This window comes from Hirundo rustica, chromosome 2, assembly GCF_015227805.2.
Source record: "Hirundo rustica isolate bHirRus1 chromosome 2, bHirRus1.pri.v3, whole genome shotgun sequence".
Classification (NCBI taxonomy): domain Eukaryota; kingdom Metazoa; phylum Chordata; class Aves; order Passeriformes; family Hirundinidae; genus Hirundo; species Hirundo rustica.
Genome location: NC_053451.1, coordinates 54,531,559 through 54,550,425, shown reverse-complemented (window position 1 = coordinate 54,550,425; position 18,867 = coordinate 54,531,559). Strand labels below are relative to the sequence as shown.

The 18,867-nt window shown below is 40.5% G+C and overlaps 1 protein-coding gene across 3 annotated transcripts in view; it reads right to left on the bottom strand.

Annotated features, from left to right (window-relative positions):
• The window catches only part of CAB39L (calcium binding protein 39 like), a 60,251-nt gene that overhangs the window by 39,150 nt on the left and 2,234 nt on the right, over positions 1 to 18,867 (bottom strand). The window contains exons 1-2 of one of the 3 annotated variants that reach the window (XM_058419352.1): positions 4,731 to 4,899; positions 4,293 to 4,519 (exon numbers count right to left, since the gene is read on the bottom strand). The gene's annotated coding sequence lies outside the window, so the exon portion shown is untranslated. Of the gene's footprint in view, positions 1 to 3,547; positions 3,902 to 4,292; positions 4,520 to 4,730; positions 4,900 to 18,867 lie in introns of those variants that run through there. The other 2 variants (XM_040055434.2, XM_040055436.2) reach the window with 2 other exon arrangements.

The window sequence follows — 18,867 nt, the reverse complement described above, 5'->3', positions numbered from 1 at the left end:
CCAGCCCATCTCTTCTGGTCTCAGAGGTTGTGTCTCCCAGTCATGAGGAAAATGCCTCAGCAGTGCTGTAGGAGGAAATTAAGTTTCCTAAGCCTGCTGTTTCCATCAGCACGAACAGGACATTTCAGACACCAGAGTTGGAGTCTCCAGCACATTTCAGAAACTCTACTTTTACAAAAATACTTTCATGGAATATCATTCCATCTTCGTTTGGGAGAAAAAAAAAAAAAAAGGTACTTATTTTATATTAGATAAGCCATAGAAACACCAGAAGGAAACATTAAAGCACTACTTTCTGAATGTCAGCCTGTTTCTGTTCAAGTCAGGAAAAAAGGCAACAAAACCCCCATAGGGACTAAAGCAGTGAATTGAATCCAGAGCTGGATGTGGTTTACAAGACAGGAGCTTTAGGATATTCGGTAGCCTGTCAAAGTTAACATCCCTTCATATTCTGGGCATACAATCTCTCAGAGGTCTCCAGCTCTACACACATTTAACCAAGATGGAAAACCCAATTTCAAAAAACCTATCTGCCTACTTTTATTCTGTCTCCTCAGCAAAGGGGGAAACTGAAACTCTGAGAGATTGCAAGACTTACCCAAGGCCACGTAAAAAAAATCAGTGGCTGTGTCAGGAATGCAACCTAGATCATCTGGCAACAAAGCCGACACTTTATCAGGCTTCAAAATATCTTTTCTGCCAGTTTATCTGCTCATAAAGAGAATGTACTAAAAAAAAAATTTAGAACAGCTATAAAGTACAGAAAGAGATCTAGTTCTGATTGTAGGCACTCTCCACAGTTTCTTTGCTTTTAAGTCACATACTTCCTCAAAATATTGTAGTGCAACTGAACTTGTAAACACAATGAAAGAAAAATGCACACAGCAACACCACTCTGCTCAGCAGCCCATCCCACTATGAACTGACTCATTAAAGCAGCTCACTAACAATGGCTTTTTCCTGCCCATAAAAGCAAGAATGGAAGAGAGCACATGAGCCCATCCATGCGCTCTTTGCAGATGCTCCTCTGGGAAAAAAAAAAACATTCGTTCTTCAAAAAGAAATAAGCAAAAAATTTTCCTCCCCATGGAATACCAGACTTGCCTCAGCTCCCAGTCTTCATCAAGTTACTGATCAGAATCAAAGCATTTCAGTAGTTCATATTGTGTGAGAGTTTCTGGAATGGAAAAAAAGACCTTCGTTTCCCTTTCACCACAGTGTGCCTATAACCCATATATTTTCGTCCTGAGTTAGCACACCTTCTTCATCATTTTGTCTAATTCAGTCTCTACATAATGGAAGAGGTCCTCATTACTCCCTCCTACCATATTTAGGAAAGTTCTTGCAATGAGAGAGCAACGTACTCAAACCAGGAGATGGAAGCCCCAATGTGTGATGAGCACTTAGAGAAGCCCAGTTTGTCCTTTCGCCCTCCCCAGTGCAGTCTCCTCACACAACCCACGTTTTATTTGATACACAGAAGGAATCAAGGCTATGGAACAAGCAACTTCTCTGCAAATTCTCAATGAGTTGCAGATTTTGGAAGGTGCACTGCAAGTGAGACAGAAGATTAACAGAAGACAGGACGGTTTTATGGTCAGGGTGAATGAATGCCATCTCTGCTTGGCAACTTAATTTTTCCAAAAACTCAAGAATTTACTTATCGTAAGCTTTGATGTTGGCTACTTGTTGCATTACCTGAAATGAAGATGGATATTAGCTGAAACTTCACCTAAACACACAAAACGTCACAGTAATGCCTACCATCACCACAAAATCACTTTTTTTAGCAAGCACCCTGAAGATCAGACATGGAAAAGAAGTAGGCAGCTCTGCCATTAATCTGATCACCTCTACAGAATGAGAATATTAATATCACACAGTTGCTCAATACTCTTATGAAACTGAAGGCACTCATGGTGATGCTCCATGCAAGTGCTGTGATATAGCTCTGTGGAAGCACTTAAAGAAATAATTAACTCTTTTCAACTGAGCACTTGAATGCTCAGTTTTTTACTTTAGTAAAAAACAACAACAACAGCAACAAACCAACAAAACAACAACAAAAAAAAAAACCCCACATGTACAGTTTTTCAGCAAACACAGGGGATAAAATGAAACACCAAAAAGCAATCTGGTCACTGAGGCAATCTATTTTGATAGATGGTGACACCCTGTTTCACATGTATTCACATCCCTGTGGCCTCTGTGGGAGCCATTCAGCTGTTGCAGGACTACATGGTGAGCCAGGTCAGGGAAGTGACCCAGGTTAACAAAAAATAGCCTGCTGGGGAAAAAAAAAAAGGTCACACAGGTTTCCAGTCCAGTTCTGCCCAGATACAGTCTAGAGCTGTACCAGCACAAGAGGGGAAGAAGGGGATGGAAGGAGGGTACAAGAGGCAGAGCTGCTGGAGCAAATGCTACAGCTCAGATATTCATCAACTAAACCCAGAATGAGGCAGTGATGACCATATAGGGGGTATAAATGTGTTTGCATAAATACAAACAAAATACTAATCATAGAATAGTTTGGGTTGGAAGGAACCATAAAGATCATCTGGTTCCAAGCTCCCTGCCATGGGCAGGGACACCTTCCACTAGACCAGGTTGCACAGAGCCCCATCCAGCCTGGCTGGGAATACTGCCAGGAATGAGGCATCCACAGCTTCTCTGGGCAGCCCGTGTCAGTCCCATTACCCTCACCATAAAAAACCTATTTTTAATATCTAAACTAAATCTATCATGAGTAGGGTACAGAGAACAGAATTGAAGTTCAGGGCATTTTAGGTGTCTGACTTTGCTACCTTGTGTCCTTCTATTGGGAGTCCTGTGTTTTCACGTTTATTATTATTATTATTATTATTATTATTATTAATAATAATAATAATAATGATAATAATAATAATAATAATAGTTTATTACAAAACAGCATTTGCACACTGCAATGCCAGGTAACTTTCAGATTCTGACCCATGCAGAAGTGGCATTCTGTGGCACCATACTCACACCAGCATCATTTATCTGTATCACAGGACCACATAGGCTCTCCCAATCATGCTAATGAACTAGCTAGAAGTGGTAGGTTATTACTTCATGTTCAATTAAACTAGAGACATACAAAACCAGAGGTTTTACAGCCAGTAAATTTGCAGGATTGATGAGTCAAGAATATTTGGAATCCCAATTTGCATTTGCTGCCACAGAGATCTTTAAAACCTAAAATATTAAGAATTCAATTCCATGCCTAACTGTAGTCCATACCAAAACTCCCACAAATTCAGTCATGCTGAAAGAGCTCTCTTAACTAACTTAACTGAAGTACACACAATTCTAACAGAGTTCTTAACACTTTATAATTTCCTTAAGTAAAAGGGAAACCAAGTTAAATATCCATTTCTAGTAGGAACAGTAACTGTAGAAATAATGGAAACGGGTAACAATTTAAATAACACCGGCAGCAGCCAAGAGGGAGTAGGACTTCCTCTAGATCCATTAGTGAGGAACATGGATACTATTTTTGCATTTGGTCCACTATTACTGAACTTACCTCTCTACACAGCATTCACTCGATCAAGTTCTCAGCCAGTCTGCCGTGTTACTTTCAATAGCTTCGCAATGGATTAAAATAATTTCCTATAGCAGTAATTTTAGTTTACTCATAATATTAGCCCAAGAAAGAGCCTTTGCTTTTAAGGAAAAAAAAAAAAAAAACAACTTCCCTTAAGCTCCAATAAAGTTTTGCCCGATAAAGACTTTCACGAATGGCACAGAATCAACATTTCAAGTGGACAAGGCCGGTGGCTGCAAGCGAGGAGCTGGGTCCTTCCTTGCGGCACTTCACACGCACGCTCATCTTCCCCTCATCTCCTTCCCCCCGCCTTATGCAAGTGGCCACGCTCCCATTCCTCCGCATCTCAAGAGCCAGTCCGCAGCTGCAGGCAGCCCGCGGAGAGGAGCGGGAGAAATGATATATTGCAGATATTTTATTTTTGGAAACCGCACTGTAAATAAAGCCATTTCCAGAGATATTCCATGGACACGGAGTGCTTGGTCGCGGAGCCAGCGCCTTATGTAACAGGAGGAGTATTGTTTAGGGTTGCCTGCATTAGAGAGCCACTCCTGGTAACACAGTTTACAAAGCTATAAAAAGCTACCAGCGTAACTATCGAGAAGAAGCAGGCAAGCGGTTTATTACCAAAAGGCTGGCGCTAACCGGGAAAAAAAAAAGGAAAGTTTCATTAAATCGCTCAACTTCCCGTCACTCGGAGGACATCACCTCGGCTGACACTTACTGTGAGTGGAAGGTGGGGGCTCCTAGGCAGCCCAGCGCAGCCCCATGGCCAGGTGCTGAAGACAGCTCTGCCGCCTCCCTGCGCAGCCCGCGCCGCCGGCAGCCGCCTTCAGTGATCTTCCATCCAATTCCGCTTTATTCCCCCCCGCCGATCGCCCACAAGTGGCAGAGAGCAGGGATCCCGCGATTCGGCCTCCCGCTCTTCTCCTGCCGAGACACCGCCAGCCTCTGGAAAAGCGTGAGCAGAAAGGATCGCTCGGACATGCACAGGCGCTCACAAGCAGCTGTAAATTTCCACTCCCCGCTGCCTGCGGCTGGACTCCCGGCCCCGCGCTGCTCCTGCTCCGACGAGCTCTGTGCCTGGGTGTGCGCTTTCCCCGCACTGCCCTCCCCGCTTCCCACTCCCTCACTCGTCTTGCTCGCAGGCTCACACACGCACACCCCAAACTCCACGTCAGAGGAACACGTGGAAAAGCAGAGGATGAAGCGATCGCTCCGCCGGGAGATTTCCCCAGGGTTAAGGGAGGACATGCGACAATTTCGCATCACTTCTGTAAGTTTCCATTCCTCTCCGAAATCTGCCGGTGCAGGGGGAGGCATCGCTGACGGGTCATCGCACCATCACGTGGCGTAGGCTGCCGGAATTAAATTATTCACCTTGCCGTCCTGCTAGGAATGCAAATAAGGGAGCCCGAGAGCGGGTTGTTGTTACAAGATAATGATAAAATCAACATGCTCACGCACCACATCTTTCAGCAAAGTCCTGTCCAGAAAAGCTGAAGTTAAGCTGCTTCCTGCCCGACTATATATTATTACACAAAGATCCATATACTTCGCCACGATAACACTTGAGGGCATTAAAACCCCCCTCGATCCGCCGTATACTCTGAACAAAGTTTAAATCCTGACAAAGAAAAACATTAGCCTAAAGTTAGCCTTTTTTCAAAGGCTAATGTGATAGGGAAAAAAATCATAAAGTATTCTGAAACAAGTACTGCCAGCTATTATCAAGCATACAAATAAAGCAGTATGTATTTCAAGGAATTTTTAGTGCTTCACTTTTCTCTCTCGGCACCTATAGTTAGACAAGTGCCACACATTCCCAAAGGGAATGGCAAGCGCTGTCCCCTTTGCCCCCAGCTGTTGAGAGCGGGGAAAGAAGGATGCCTTACTATAGGCACTACAAGGTGGGATTTAAAATGTATCCTCATCTGGATCTTGGCCGAGTCCCAGCTGGGATCTGTGCCCAGCATGTCTGTCTGCCAAGCTCTCCAGCTTGAGGGGAAAGCTTCACCTCCCATCACTTCTTCCTCAGGGCATAGCCTAGCCAAAGCCCTACTTTATTAAAAATAATTTGGTATGCTACATTTGCTTGGGGAGTTAGCAACGCCACGGTTGCATCAGATCTTGATCTAGGGGTCACCTGCAGTAGCTATTCACAGCCCTACATTAAAGGTGGCCAAAAATGCATGAGAAACCTAATTTCTGAGGAATACAGATGAAACAGACCCCTTTTAAAGGGCTACCAGCCTTTGCTTGCAATGCCAGCTCCGAACTGAAGCACACAGGAGTATCCCAAATCCTCACTTTGAAGAGCCATTTCCCTATCCCTCCTGGGCTCAGAGAGGCAGGAGCCGTCCCTGCTCCCTTAACCTCCCCGCATCTGCTCCTGCCTTTGCACAGGATGCACCAAGCCAACCTCAGATCAGCAGATTTGTACTCTCAACTTACCTGTAAAGCACGTCACCATTTCTGCTCACACTTTACCTACCAGATCATCGAGATACTGCAGGCCTGTGCTTTTGGACTGCCCTGAACTGCACTGGGAACAGGCATTAATTAGTGCTGCTCCCGCTGCACCAGAAAGCACTGCAACAAGTGACACCAAGTGGCAATTTCTGCTCCAAACAGAAATATGCTTGTGAAATATTCTTCCAGCACTGAATTAAAGGCTTCGCATCAGCCGCCACTGACCAGGTTTCCTCTCCAGGCCACCTCCACAGAGAGCTCAGCAAAGGACACTGGACAGCAAGCTCCGAACAGGATGAGCCACGCTTCAAGGCAGCCTCCTTCTCCACAAAGCTCAGGAGGCACATAAACAATCTGCACAGATGTGTCGTGGCATGAAGGACTTGGGGAGAAAAACCGGCACCGGGCACCTTTCTGTGGGTGCCCTGCTCTGTCCCAGCTGGGGGGGAGAGGGAAGGGGTGCTGGGCATTGTGGTACCTTACACCCACTCCGGCCTTGGCCCTTTCTTTTTTATCAGATACCTGGGCCTTTGAGTAAACAGTGAAAGTCAAATGACTTTCAACACTCTGCCCTTGGGCTGCTTCTGAAGGTACTGGCTTTTCCTAAGGCAACACAACAATCACCGTTTCCACTGTGTGTTTTTAAGAGAAAAACTTATTTCCCCTACCTGTCCCAAGAGAAATTACCCCTTGTTTATTGTAAATCCACCATCACTTCTACAGGTAAAACCCCAACTTTTTGTTGTACCATGGAGTTGAACCGGTGGTAGGTTCTGAAATCGAACTATCACAAAAAAAGCTTGAAATATCACAAAAAAGCTGTTTTAGTTCCATGTAAGGGGCCCCAGTGGGGATAATTTGTGTATCACTGAGCTCCATAAAGTATTCACAGACCATTCTGAGTATCCCGGCTCTTTGGGAGTATAGGAAAGTTATCTACAAAGTAACTATCCTCTGTTTCAGACTAAATATTCTTGTTTTCCTGATCAGAGCAATAAATTCAATTTGCACTCAATTACAGTTCAACTTTGCCCATCTTCTACCTGATGAAATATTTTAGGGCTTTAATAGGAGCCCTATACACAGCAGGAGAGCAAGAAACCCACCTGCCTCCATCCCTGCATTCCAGCAGAAGAAACTGTGAAAACAAGGTAGCTAAAGGGGAAAAAAAGATTCTTTGCTATTCCAATGCTCTGTTTCATCTTAAGCAGAGTTAATTCTCAGATGACAGGAAAAGGCCCTGAACCATTCAATAGGAATTTAGCCATAATTACTTGGTGCTCTTATCTGTTTGTTGGGGCTTTTTTGCTGTCAAGCGGTTATTAAATATTTCCAAAAAATGTTTTCTTCAATTCTTAATTTGTAGTAATCTAAAATCTAGAATGATGTAATTATAAATAGACAAAAAATCCTTACAATTTCAAAGTACATGAGGGGAAAAAAAAAAAAAAAATCTCTGCACTGCTAAAGTACTCCAGCTTTCACATATTTAAATTTCATTATATTTGTTTCCTTTAAAGAGAGCAGAGTCCTTGGGGTAAGGCATGGTTAAAGTACTTTTGAGAAATGTCTGTCCTTGTTTTAATAACTTAAAATCATTCCATCTAATAAATACCGAAAGAAGAAAACCTCTGATGATTTTTCCTGCCCTTTCCATTTATTTTCTAATGTGGAAAAGGGAAATTAGGGAACTTCAACAATGAGTGAAATCACAATAAATTACAGCAGCAGATGATAAACACATGGTGTATATATATATATATATATTAATTCTGCTTATTTAATCATCCACTTCCAGTCTGTCTACCTCCTCTGAGATTACTTCCAGCATTCCAAAGCCCTAAGCAGCCTCTAATAATAATAACAACAACATCCTTCCTACCCCCAAATTGCTCAATGCCCCAGGCCATAAAAATTCAGTTCTCCACAGCAACAGGTTTAGTTGTGTAATGCTGAATATCAAGAGGAGAAGCTTTAGCATACCAGAAAGATTCCCCCACCCTCCAAAACCTAAAAATTAAACCCCACACAGGATTTCATTATAGTCTTAGAAATCCCAAGATATCAATATTTTGGCAGTTTATTGGGGTGGAGGGAAACTAAAAACAAGTAATTTATATAATCCACATCGTAAAGCTGTTACACTTTAACTCAGAGCATGTAGCTTTACAGCAGAGCAATATAAAAAGTGCCCAACAACACTTCTAGAACATCATAAAATAAGATGCTGTACAATATCTTTGTACTTCTGTGTTATTTGCTGAGTTCACAGATACTCAGTCTCTTCAGAACCCTGCAAGGGCAATGTGGCCACTTCAGATTAATGCAAATACACTCTTCTTCATTGAGTAGATCTCAAATACAGACATACAATGCTCACACTTTCTCTCCACGTGATCTCAGAGGGAGACAAGCTGGCAACTGAGCCTGTATATGAGTCCCCCCCAAAGAGCTACCAGCACCAAAAGGCAAATTATTGTTTGGCTGCTCATCCAAATACAAAATAAGGGGTACAGTCTACAGAGGCAGGTGGTTTTCCCTACAGCCATGTAAAAAGCAACAAAGCTTCTGTCCTCTCTCGGGACTAGAAAATTGAAATTCTTCAGTGAAGTGTAGAAAACAGAGAGCAGCAAGATGCAGTGGCTGACCTGTAGCTGCATTTTAGCTGAAGTGAGTGGAAGGATTTAAATGGATGCTTTATATAAGCTACTCCTAAAATTGCAGATAAGTCTTCAATGACTCTTTTCCCCTTTTCTTCCTCCTAGCTCCCTCTAGCGCATTTAAGTAAATATGGCCTTTTTCTTCCTGAATTATTTAATGCAAATACAGTTGCTAAAATGATGCTTGGTTTAGTTGGGGTTTGGGTTTTTTTTTTAAATCTGCAATAGCTCTTATAAACTGCTCATGAGTTTCTACTGAATGTGTTATTCATGTGTACAATCACTCCAGAAACTGAGCACTGACATTGGCCTTTCTACCAGAAACTTTTGTGTATTAATAGTTTATGCAGAGGCCAGTGTATTTAAAAGTTTACTCATTTTCAAGTCATCCAGCTCCATCATTACAAAAAGTAAATTAAAATGAATCCTTTTCCTTGAGCATTCCCACTCCCAAGTGAATTGTGTCTAAACAGAAGGTTACTACAGCCCAACAGCTGAAAAATATAACATATTAAATTTTTATATCTGCCCTAAAGTAACTTATAAAATGTTAATTGTGCCCCTTATCTACTGTGTCCCAACACAAAACACAAATAAGAACCATACCTGCAAACTCACTTTTATGAGTGGAGGAACAGTAAATTCATGACAACATCATGCTTTTTATCTTAAGACTCATGCAAACAGAAACTAGCCCCCCCCCCAAATCAGTGACTACTTGAAGAGCCAAGCAGGTATTTTTAAAATAATTAAAGCTTTCATTTCTCCAAACTGCTTCTATCCCAGTTCTGTACAGTCAAACACCTTAGTGGCCATGTTTGTTAGTTTCTTTAAGGTCCTTTCATAGAATTAAAAATGGGAAGAGTAAAGACAATTTCAAGAAGTGCAACTAAAAGAGGTTTGCTGAAGACCTAAAACCGCTCATCACCTGTGCCAATCTTGCAGTTTCTATTGCAGCACACAAAAAAAAAAAAAAAAAAAAAAACGCTTTTCTTCATGGAATTGAAAAATTCTTTTAAGTGTATAAAAATATTTATCCGTGATTTCCCATTTCCAAAACAGTCAAACAGTATTAATAGTGTTTAGTCTTCTTGAAAGTACTGAATTTAGTTACTTGTCTCCACATAACTTCACCAAGCACTTTTCTTAATGTTAGGCAGCACGGGGTACTGCAGGTTAAGACATCCCCTTGCACCAAGCTCACTAATGCAAAAAACCCTATAGATGTTCCCTACAACTTCCTAGCTGGTCAAAGACAACAGGGCACCCCTAAGCAGAACTTTAAACTTTCTAAGAGTGCTTGAAGCTGAAAGCTGTCATAGGGCATATTTACCTCAGCAATGGTGCTACACAGTGAAAATGTTGGGCAGATCAATATTTGGGCCCTTTGATGCCTATAATTTCTTGATACACAATGCGTGGCTGTTTCTGACAAGCTGGAAGACTTTTCCTCTACTGACCACTACCACAGAAGCTTCATCAGATGCTTTCAAGATGACTTGCAGACAAACAAAATTAAGTTAAATTTAAAACAGAAGTTAAATGCTCCTGTGAGGCACTCACCCAATTTAGTATGAAGAAACTGAGGTGGCACCAAGCAATCACCCAGAGCATGCACTCTAAAATGCAGTATTAAAGAAAATCAGGAGACAGGAATTGTCATTCTGGACCAAACAAAGATCCATTAAATCCCATCTTTAAGAGGGGCTGACATCAAGAACAAAGTAGAAAAAGAAACATATACCAGAGGAAGGACTACTCTACTCTTCTGCTTCTGGCAGTTAACACCTTTGAGGTTTCCTCAAGCATCATCCAAAACCACTGTGATGAATAGTTACACACCTTTCACTATAAAGATCCCAAAGGAGCACTATTCCCCTTCTAGGGGGACTCTTAAATCACTTCTGCAATACTCAGATACAACAGATTGCTCAAGATTGCTTCTGACTGTCAAGACTAAGCAGCCAAGTCAGCTCAGAGACTGCAATATCCTGTAGATGAGGGACCAAACGAGACAACTCCAGTATCAATTTATTGCATTCCAGTTAGTTCCTTCTTCAGGGCAGCAAAGCCAGGATTTACTGGCAGAACCATTGTATTTTTCAGGTGGTCACCCCTAGACAAGGGAAAAAGTGCTCCCAGAAAGTCTCATATAGAGGTGTGGCCAGAATGGACTACAGAGGTCTTTAGGAAAGCACTGGAGACTCCTAAACTGACTTGCCTAAAATCACCCATGAAGAAGATGAGTTCAGACCTAAGGAGAGTCAGTTCCTATTTATGTCACACTATGTGATCTTGGAAAAGCCACTTAGTCTCCCCACTGGAAAATTCATGTATTCAAAACCATAAGGTGCTTTGACACTACAGTGATGGAACTCAAACAAACACAGCAGGCAGCACCCAGCTTACTTGCGTCTTTTTCCTGCAGACTGGGACAACAGTCCTGCAGTTTGTGTGATGCAGGTCTCCAGAGACCATGCTCACAGAAAAAACAAACTTCTGAGTCTCTTCTCATGCAGGTTAAGAATCCTACTAAAGCAGAACAGTTGAAACGAAAGCAGAATATTAGGCTAAAAGTCTAAACTGCTGCTTTCAGATGAAGAATTACTGTTTTTTCTCAGTGTCAAATAATGGAACCCAAGCATTACTATAATTCTTGAAAAACTATTGTTATACTTAAGCAAGTGTTGCCCTAAATGGACTTGCCTGAAATCACACAAGAAAATCTCTGGTGGCCAACACTGCTCCCCTGGGGAAGGAGAACCCACAATTTCTCACGTTTTGCTCTTTGCCAGTTTTGTCCTGCAATGACATTAGTTTAACATACTGGAAAAGGATAGGGAACCTTGAGAACTCATCAGGTTCAAGTTGCACAAGGAGAGATTGTCTTCACAAGTACCCCAAAGTCATTCTTCCTGACAAACAATTAAGTATATTCATCACTTGTCAGATTGCAAACATATTTGCCTTCATGTGATAAATATAAGACCAGTAGATGAAACACAGGGTGCTTGCACTTTTCTGTCCCACAGTAAGTATTTTACCTTGACTTTAATGTTATCTTCCTGTCAGATGGTGAACAGTCCCTGTTGTCATGAAGCCCCTATCTCAGATTTTAGTAACATATTTTTCTGGTCCCAGGAAGGAGCATCCAGTGCCTTCCTAAAGACCTCTGTAGTCCATTCTGGCCAAAAGTTGACTGCATTGAGCAAATTAACCCGTAGGATAGATAGTCTTTGAAGTCAAATACTGTTACTCCCCAGTGGGGAAACCCTATCCATGCACTTTCCCACACTATTAAAAAGCCATCTGCTGTTCTCCCCATCCATGTTGCCTAACAACTAACATTACAAATGAATTATGATGTCAGACACATACAACTACAAAGTGTCCAATTAAGGGATGAGTTCCTTTTGTTTTAATTAATTAACTAGGGTCATGCCTTGAAGTCCTTAAATGGCAGCAGGCATGCTGCAGACTGTCATTTTTTAGCCAAGTCTGTCCTGAACAAGGACCAGCATGAGCAGTGTGTTTGTCTTCAGACAATTTCTGTCTTGGAGGGAGAGCAGCTCTGGCACCTGGGTGTGCTTTGATTCAATTCCATTTCTGTGTAGCCTCAACAGTGGAGATCCCTGACAGGCTCTGGATACCTGGAAGAAAACCACTTGCCACACGACATAAATGGCAAGCTCTATATATATCGGTTTTAACAGGTCAAATATACTCATGGAAATCTTCTTGGCAAACATCATTCCTCGAGACATCTCCTAATGAAATCTGACAGCTTCAAGACCACACAGATCTATACTTTGCCACACCCTCTGAAAATAGTTTCAGAAATCAGTTTTTTCATGCTAATGGTCACTCACATACCTGTTCCCTTCCCACAGAAACAACTGATAATTTTATTCTCTGTGTGTGTTTTTGCAGTGTTCATTCACAAAATAACTTTATCTGCCATCAAAATCTACACCTCTGAAGGGTAAAAGATTGCTACTGTATATTTATAAAAGTCATATTTAGCACTGAAAATAATTAAGGTGTACACTTCTCAAATGAAAAAAGAGTCTCAAGCTGTATCAGCCCAGACATGAGAAGTTATCTACTCTCTTTGCAAACAAATAATATTTTTAGCTGGATGCTATCTGAGCATGGTCACCTCCAGAACATATTTTCTAATATATATACATGCAGCCCCTTGAATTTATGAGAGCTGTAGGCCCAGTAGCAGAATTCAGAGAGACAAGTCTCAAAACTGTTTCTTTCAGAACTGCAGTGCTAATAAGGACACAAAATTGTGTCTGGCACTGTTGCAAGCTTTGGAGTTTCCACCCAAGTACCACTGAAAAGAAATGGCTTGTTTTCTGAGAGCAGGCAGAATCCCGTGAGAAGGTCACCCAGCAAGAGTCGTATCAGTTCAACTTTCCATGACCACAGCAAGACAGTCTCTCCCAGCTGTCATCATGGGATGAAATTACTTTCACAAGCATAAGAACTTCCATTGAAACATTTCAGCACACAAAGGCCTGTATCCAGAGGGCTGCACAGCAGCCAGGTAACCAAGGATGTGAGCATAAGCTATTTAATACCTTCTCATTTAACCCAGCAACCACACTATCTATTTTATGGTTTTCCATTTTAGAAACCTCTAAAAACAGATGACACAGAAGTTCAAAAGTAACAAGTAGTATGTATGTGACAGTTTACACAGTATGGCTTTTCTTCTAAAACTAAGGACAGGTTGTGATTCCTACACTTAGGAAATAAGACTTTTTTTGGATTTAAAATACATTTGAAATAGATGTTTTTGTTTTTCTCAAAACAATAAATGAATGTTGATACTACCAGCAAAGGAGTTTTAAAAATTCAAAGGTTTACTCCGGTTCCTTAAAAGCTTCTTGAACAAGAGCCGCTTTTTAAAAGATTTTGTGTCTTGACACTAGTTTCAAGTGCTGGAGAATCCGTGAAGTCATTTAATAACAACAGTTAATTGGTTACCACTTTCAGTGTGGGGTTTTTTTTCTTTTCTGCAAATTCATATTCTATTTTACTTTTTGTTCCCTGTCACTGTGATTCCTGTGTTTGCAAACATGTGCTCTTTGAAGGCTCCCCATTTCATTCATGCATAGGTATGTGATCAAATCACTTCAACAAACTCAGAATTTACTTCTTCATCACCACCGACATTAAGTGTGCAGATACTGTTTTCCAACACCTATAACCAGTACTCACTTCAATTAAAAAAATGTCTTGAAGATAACCCATCAAGCCTGATTGTATTACAGAAGTGAGATTGTTAATACTGCAAAAGAAATCTCCCAAGCTCTTGACTACCACTTATCTACAGGGAGTGCCTTGTCCACTGCCTGTTACCCATGAGTCTGGATACCTTGAAGTATCTTCAGATATTGTTCCTCATCTTTTAACGCATATCCAGCGTCTTCCCACAGTTATTAACTTCACAAAGCTTTGAGTCCATCTTTCAAAAGAGTCAGCCAACATGCTCTTTGATTCAACCAAATACATGAGGCTATGCCATCATTTGTCTTCTGTGTGGCCTCGATAAAACTGTCAGAAAGGATTGTGCATTTTCTTTCAACTCTGTGTTCATTTGGGGATTTTTTTTTTTTTTTTTTTTTTTTTTTTTTTTTTTTTTTTTTTTTTTTTTTTTGCAAACAAACATCCATTGACTGAATGTCAAAAATTATATATCAATTTAAATATTCTTATTGACAGTAATATTTTCACAATTGAGTTTCTTAGCCAGAATACATCAAACCCATAATCTAACAGAAATATGACAGAAGCCATTTTATAATATGTTTTGTATTAATCATGTTGAATATTTTGCTTCATGACAATCCTTAAAATTTTGGAGTTTTACATTAGACATTAAAAAAAAAAAAAAACCCTCAGTCTTCATGAATTTTCAAAAGGGTTCTTTCAGTCTTTATTTATTGCTGGAATATGATCGATTTGTTCACAGTTATGTGATTATTTGTAATATTCATCTTCATTCTCACTACAGAAATACAGAACAGTTCTGTATTTTCAGCATCATTGTTGACAAGTTTAGCACAGCCATCAGACAAATGTCACTGTTCTTTTTGCTCCTGGTATTTTTAAACTTCTTATTAGCCTTAAATCCTTAAGAAAATCCAGTGAGTTTTCTGTAATCATCTTTATAAAACTTACTCATACGTATTCCTCTATATATTGGCTGCTGCCCTGGAACCATTTCTAAATCAAGGTGTGAGCCTCCCTTTGTTGAAATCCCCTTTTTGTATTTGTATCTATTCCTGACACTCATGAGTTTCCACATCCTCAGCTGCTCCCTAGCTTTGGAGACACTCTTGTAGGCAGGGCTACAATGTACCAGTGATGTAGCAGCACATCACACCGCCCAGAGATTTGCTGAGTCCCTCAAGTGTTTGCCGCAGTTTTCTGGTCTGATGACCTGTGCTGAGACCTTAGGAACCCTGGTGAGGAGACACTTAGTTTACAGTGCGGAGGGAATTCAGCCGGGGAGGAAAAACAATGGATAACATCTCTGTGCATTTTGAACCAGCACTTAACTGCTGCCCAAGAAACCAGAATAGTATAAGGATATCTTGGCAAATCCTCTGCTAGTATCTTCCCTTCCCTGACAAAAGGGTGACACATGTGAGAATTGTAGGGGAGTGTACCTCCTCACATTAATGTTGCTTTCTTGAAGAGAGAAACTTTTCCAAACAACACACAACCTAAAGACCACCAAGCCAACTTGACCTCAGAGTACATTCAAACCTGTCCTCCTTTAAACTACCTTCAACCTAAAGCACTTTATCTTTTACTTCCATACTGTGTCCAAGGCTGTGTGTGTTCCCTGCAAACAGAGCAGTACAGATGTTGCAAGCAGCTACAGACCTAAACATGGATTGTAATGTAAAAGACAAGACCCATTAATGGGCTGCAGATAAGAAGTAGGACCAATGGTCAACACAATTTCTAAGTAAAAAGCTTTTATTTAGAAGGTTCAGCCTTATTTGGCTCACTTACTTAAACCAATTTGTTATATATATATATATACACACACACACACACACACATATATACATATACCCCCTCCCCCCCCCCCCACTTTTTCCAGGGACTATATGATATACACAATATTTGCCCTAGCAGAGGACTACAACCAGCATGCAGTCCTGCACTCACTCTACAAGGTTCAATTTGGTGCTTACTTCTAACAACAAATAGATCCTATATTGCAGACAGCTTCTCTTGTAGCCAAAAGTGACAGGTAGTGAATGACCACCATGAATTGATAATCCAAAATAATTCTTTGAAGAAATGAAAGAGAGCTCTCTGACTGCCAGTGAACTGCAGAAAGTGAGAGTACACAATTAAAAGGTACACTTGAAGAGGGAAAGCTGATACAGCTGTGCCTCCCTGCTGACATGAAAATAGGCAAAACAAAGAGCTAAAAGCTCAGGACCCTACAGCTGCTGGAAGTGAACCCTTCCCACATAATATTAATCTCTCTGTATTCAGCAGTCTCCAGTGCACTGGCTTAAAAAGCCGCACACAACTTCCTCCCCACGCTTAAGAGCAAACAAACTGTATTTTTGTTGCAATTAATTTGTATGTATAAATTTGTACTAATGCCTTTGTGCTACACTGACAAAGGATCTTCAAGAAAGACCACCCAAAGATCCAATGGCTGTCACACAACCGTCCCCACATTTCAAAATCCAGTTATGCAGCAGTACTTACTTCCATCGTAATTACTGATTCTTGCAGCAGGAAAAACAAGGTACAAACATTACTGTAATATCAGAAGGGATGTTTTCAACTCATGCTGTGAAATAATTTTCTAAATGTTGTTTCACAATTTATCAAGTGGCTCTAAGGACACGTTGTCAAAATGAGAATTCTAGCCCTTACTGCCATCAGCTCCCTTGCATCAGTCCTAGGAATGACATGACTGCTGAGGGAGGTGCATCAGCCTGCTGGGCACCATGAAAATCTAACAGCCAGAAAAAACCAAACCCCTCTTACCTCCCCAGCTTTTGGAGAAGTGAGAAGAAGTGTGTGGGACTTACTAAATGTAAATTGTGTCACATTTTTGGAACAACCCTTATGGATATGGACAACATTAAAAGAACAAAAGGAAAAAAAATCCATCCAATCGTGAACATTTTCTTGGAGGAGGGGGGGATGCAATTTTAAAATATTTCTAAAATACATGGCAGCAAAAAAAGTTAAAAAAAAAAAAAAAAATCCTGTCCCTGATTGCTGATTTCTACACCCAGGCTACAACCACACATCTTGATCTGGTAATGGAAGGGTTATAACACCTTGCTACAAATCTGTTAACAAAAGAATTTTCTCAAAAATGATCCTTCACTTTAAGTGAAGGCAAACTGTGCTGCCAAACAACTTTTCAAGTAACTGGTTCATCACAAACTTGACAGAAACCAATTCCACACACTTCACTATGATAAACAGCACTGTTTGATGGACTTTTTTTATTTAAATGCATGTTAAAGTTATGTGTCTAGAAGCATTTAAAGCATTTAATCTTATTAAGGTTGGTGGTTTTTTGTTTTTTTTTTCCCAATGCCCTCCTGAATGTAATCTAAATTGTGATTACTTTGTAACAAATAGCATATGTATCCACTTCTGTGACAGGAATGACAAATTCATACACTGGAGTCACTTGAGTAACATTTCTTAAGAAAAAGGGCACTGCTTTTTTTTTTTTTTTTTTTTTTTTTTTTTTTTTTTTTTTTTTTTTTTTTTTTCCCTTAAGAAGAAAGGATTAGCAAGATTTGGGCCCACAGTTCACTTAGTGAAAGAACGTCAAACATATTTTCAACGCAGTTTCTTTGGCTCACTGTATTTGGTTCACTGTATTTTTAATACAGCTTCTTTGGTCATTCAAGAATTTTACAGGGAGAAAAGGTAATAACAAAGTTAAAGGCAAGCACACATGAGAGAAACTCATTTGTCTCCATTGTCTGTGAAGAGGCAGGAGGGGATTTTGATCCAGCACAACTGAGAACACAGAGGTGTCCAGGCTCTGCTGTGTGATAAGACCATCTAAAATAACCTAGATATGGTAAGCATTCTGCCCATACCACCACTTTGGTCATACTATAGAAGTAGTTGGCTCAAACACTTTAAACTGAGATAAATGACACCAACAATAAAATTGGAAAGCAATCTATTGATTTCACAGATGCTCATTTTGTACCCAGTCCACTTCCAATTCCCTGAGAAAAGCACAAATACCAAGTGGCTGTACATCAAATTAGGTGGGAAAAGTTATTCAGATAAATATAGCTGAGCCAAATGAGGTTTTGTGGGGTTTTGTTTGGTTGTTTGTTTTTGTTTGGTTGGGGTTTTTTGGGGGGTTTTTTTTGGTTGGTTTTGTTTGGTTGGTTTTGGGGGTTTTGGTTGGGGGGGTTGTTTTGTTTTGTTTTTGGTGGTGTTGGGGGTTTTTTTGTTTTGTTTTTGTTTTTTGTTTTTTGTTGGTTGGTTGGTTGGTTGGGATGGGGTTGTTGTTTTTTTGGTTGGTTGGTTGGTTTGGGGTTTTTTGTTTGGTTTTGGGGGTTTTTTGTTATTGTTGTTTTGGGGTTTTGTTTGTTTTGTTATGTTTCTTTTCAACCTCAACAAGTCCCCTGAGTAATGCCACAAAGGAACAGGGCAGTCAAAGAAGCACAAGGACATCTGGACTGTTTCTTTCTTTGACAGTCCCAGTTTTAAATGTTCATGGGACTGTGGCTTCCCTGACCCTTCAAAACACTTACAAACAAACCCAAACAAAATAAATATTAATAGGACAATACTCCCTCCCATTCTTGCTCCTTCTGTTCTTCACACCTTACTGCTGGTTCCACACCTGTACAACGTGAAGCCAAACCAAGTGCCGATGCAGCACATTGGATCAAGGAAAAAAATCAACTAGAAAATTAGAATTTTCTTCACCTAAGTTAATTTCCCCACAGGAAGCTGTGACTAAGGACTGTTTAGTCCAGAATATTCTTATGAAGAGCTCTGTTGTTGAGCCTCCACAGCACAACATGGATCTACCCTGTTTTCTAAGGTTTTAGTCAAATTCCCTTTAGTGTATTAGAAACCTTACAGGTTTCAGTTTTATTTGAAAGTGGTTATTTCACCACA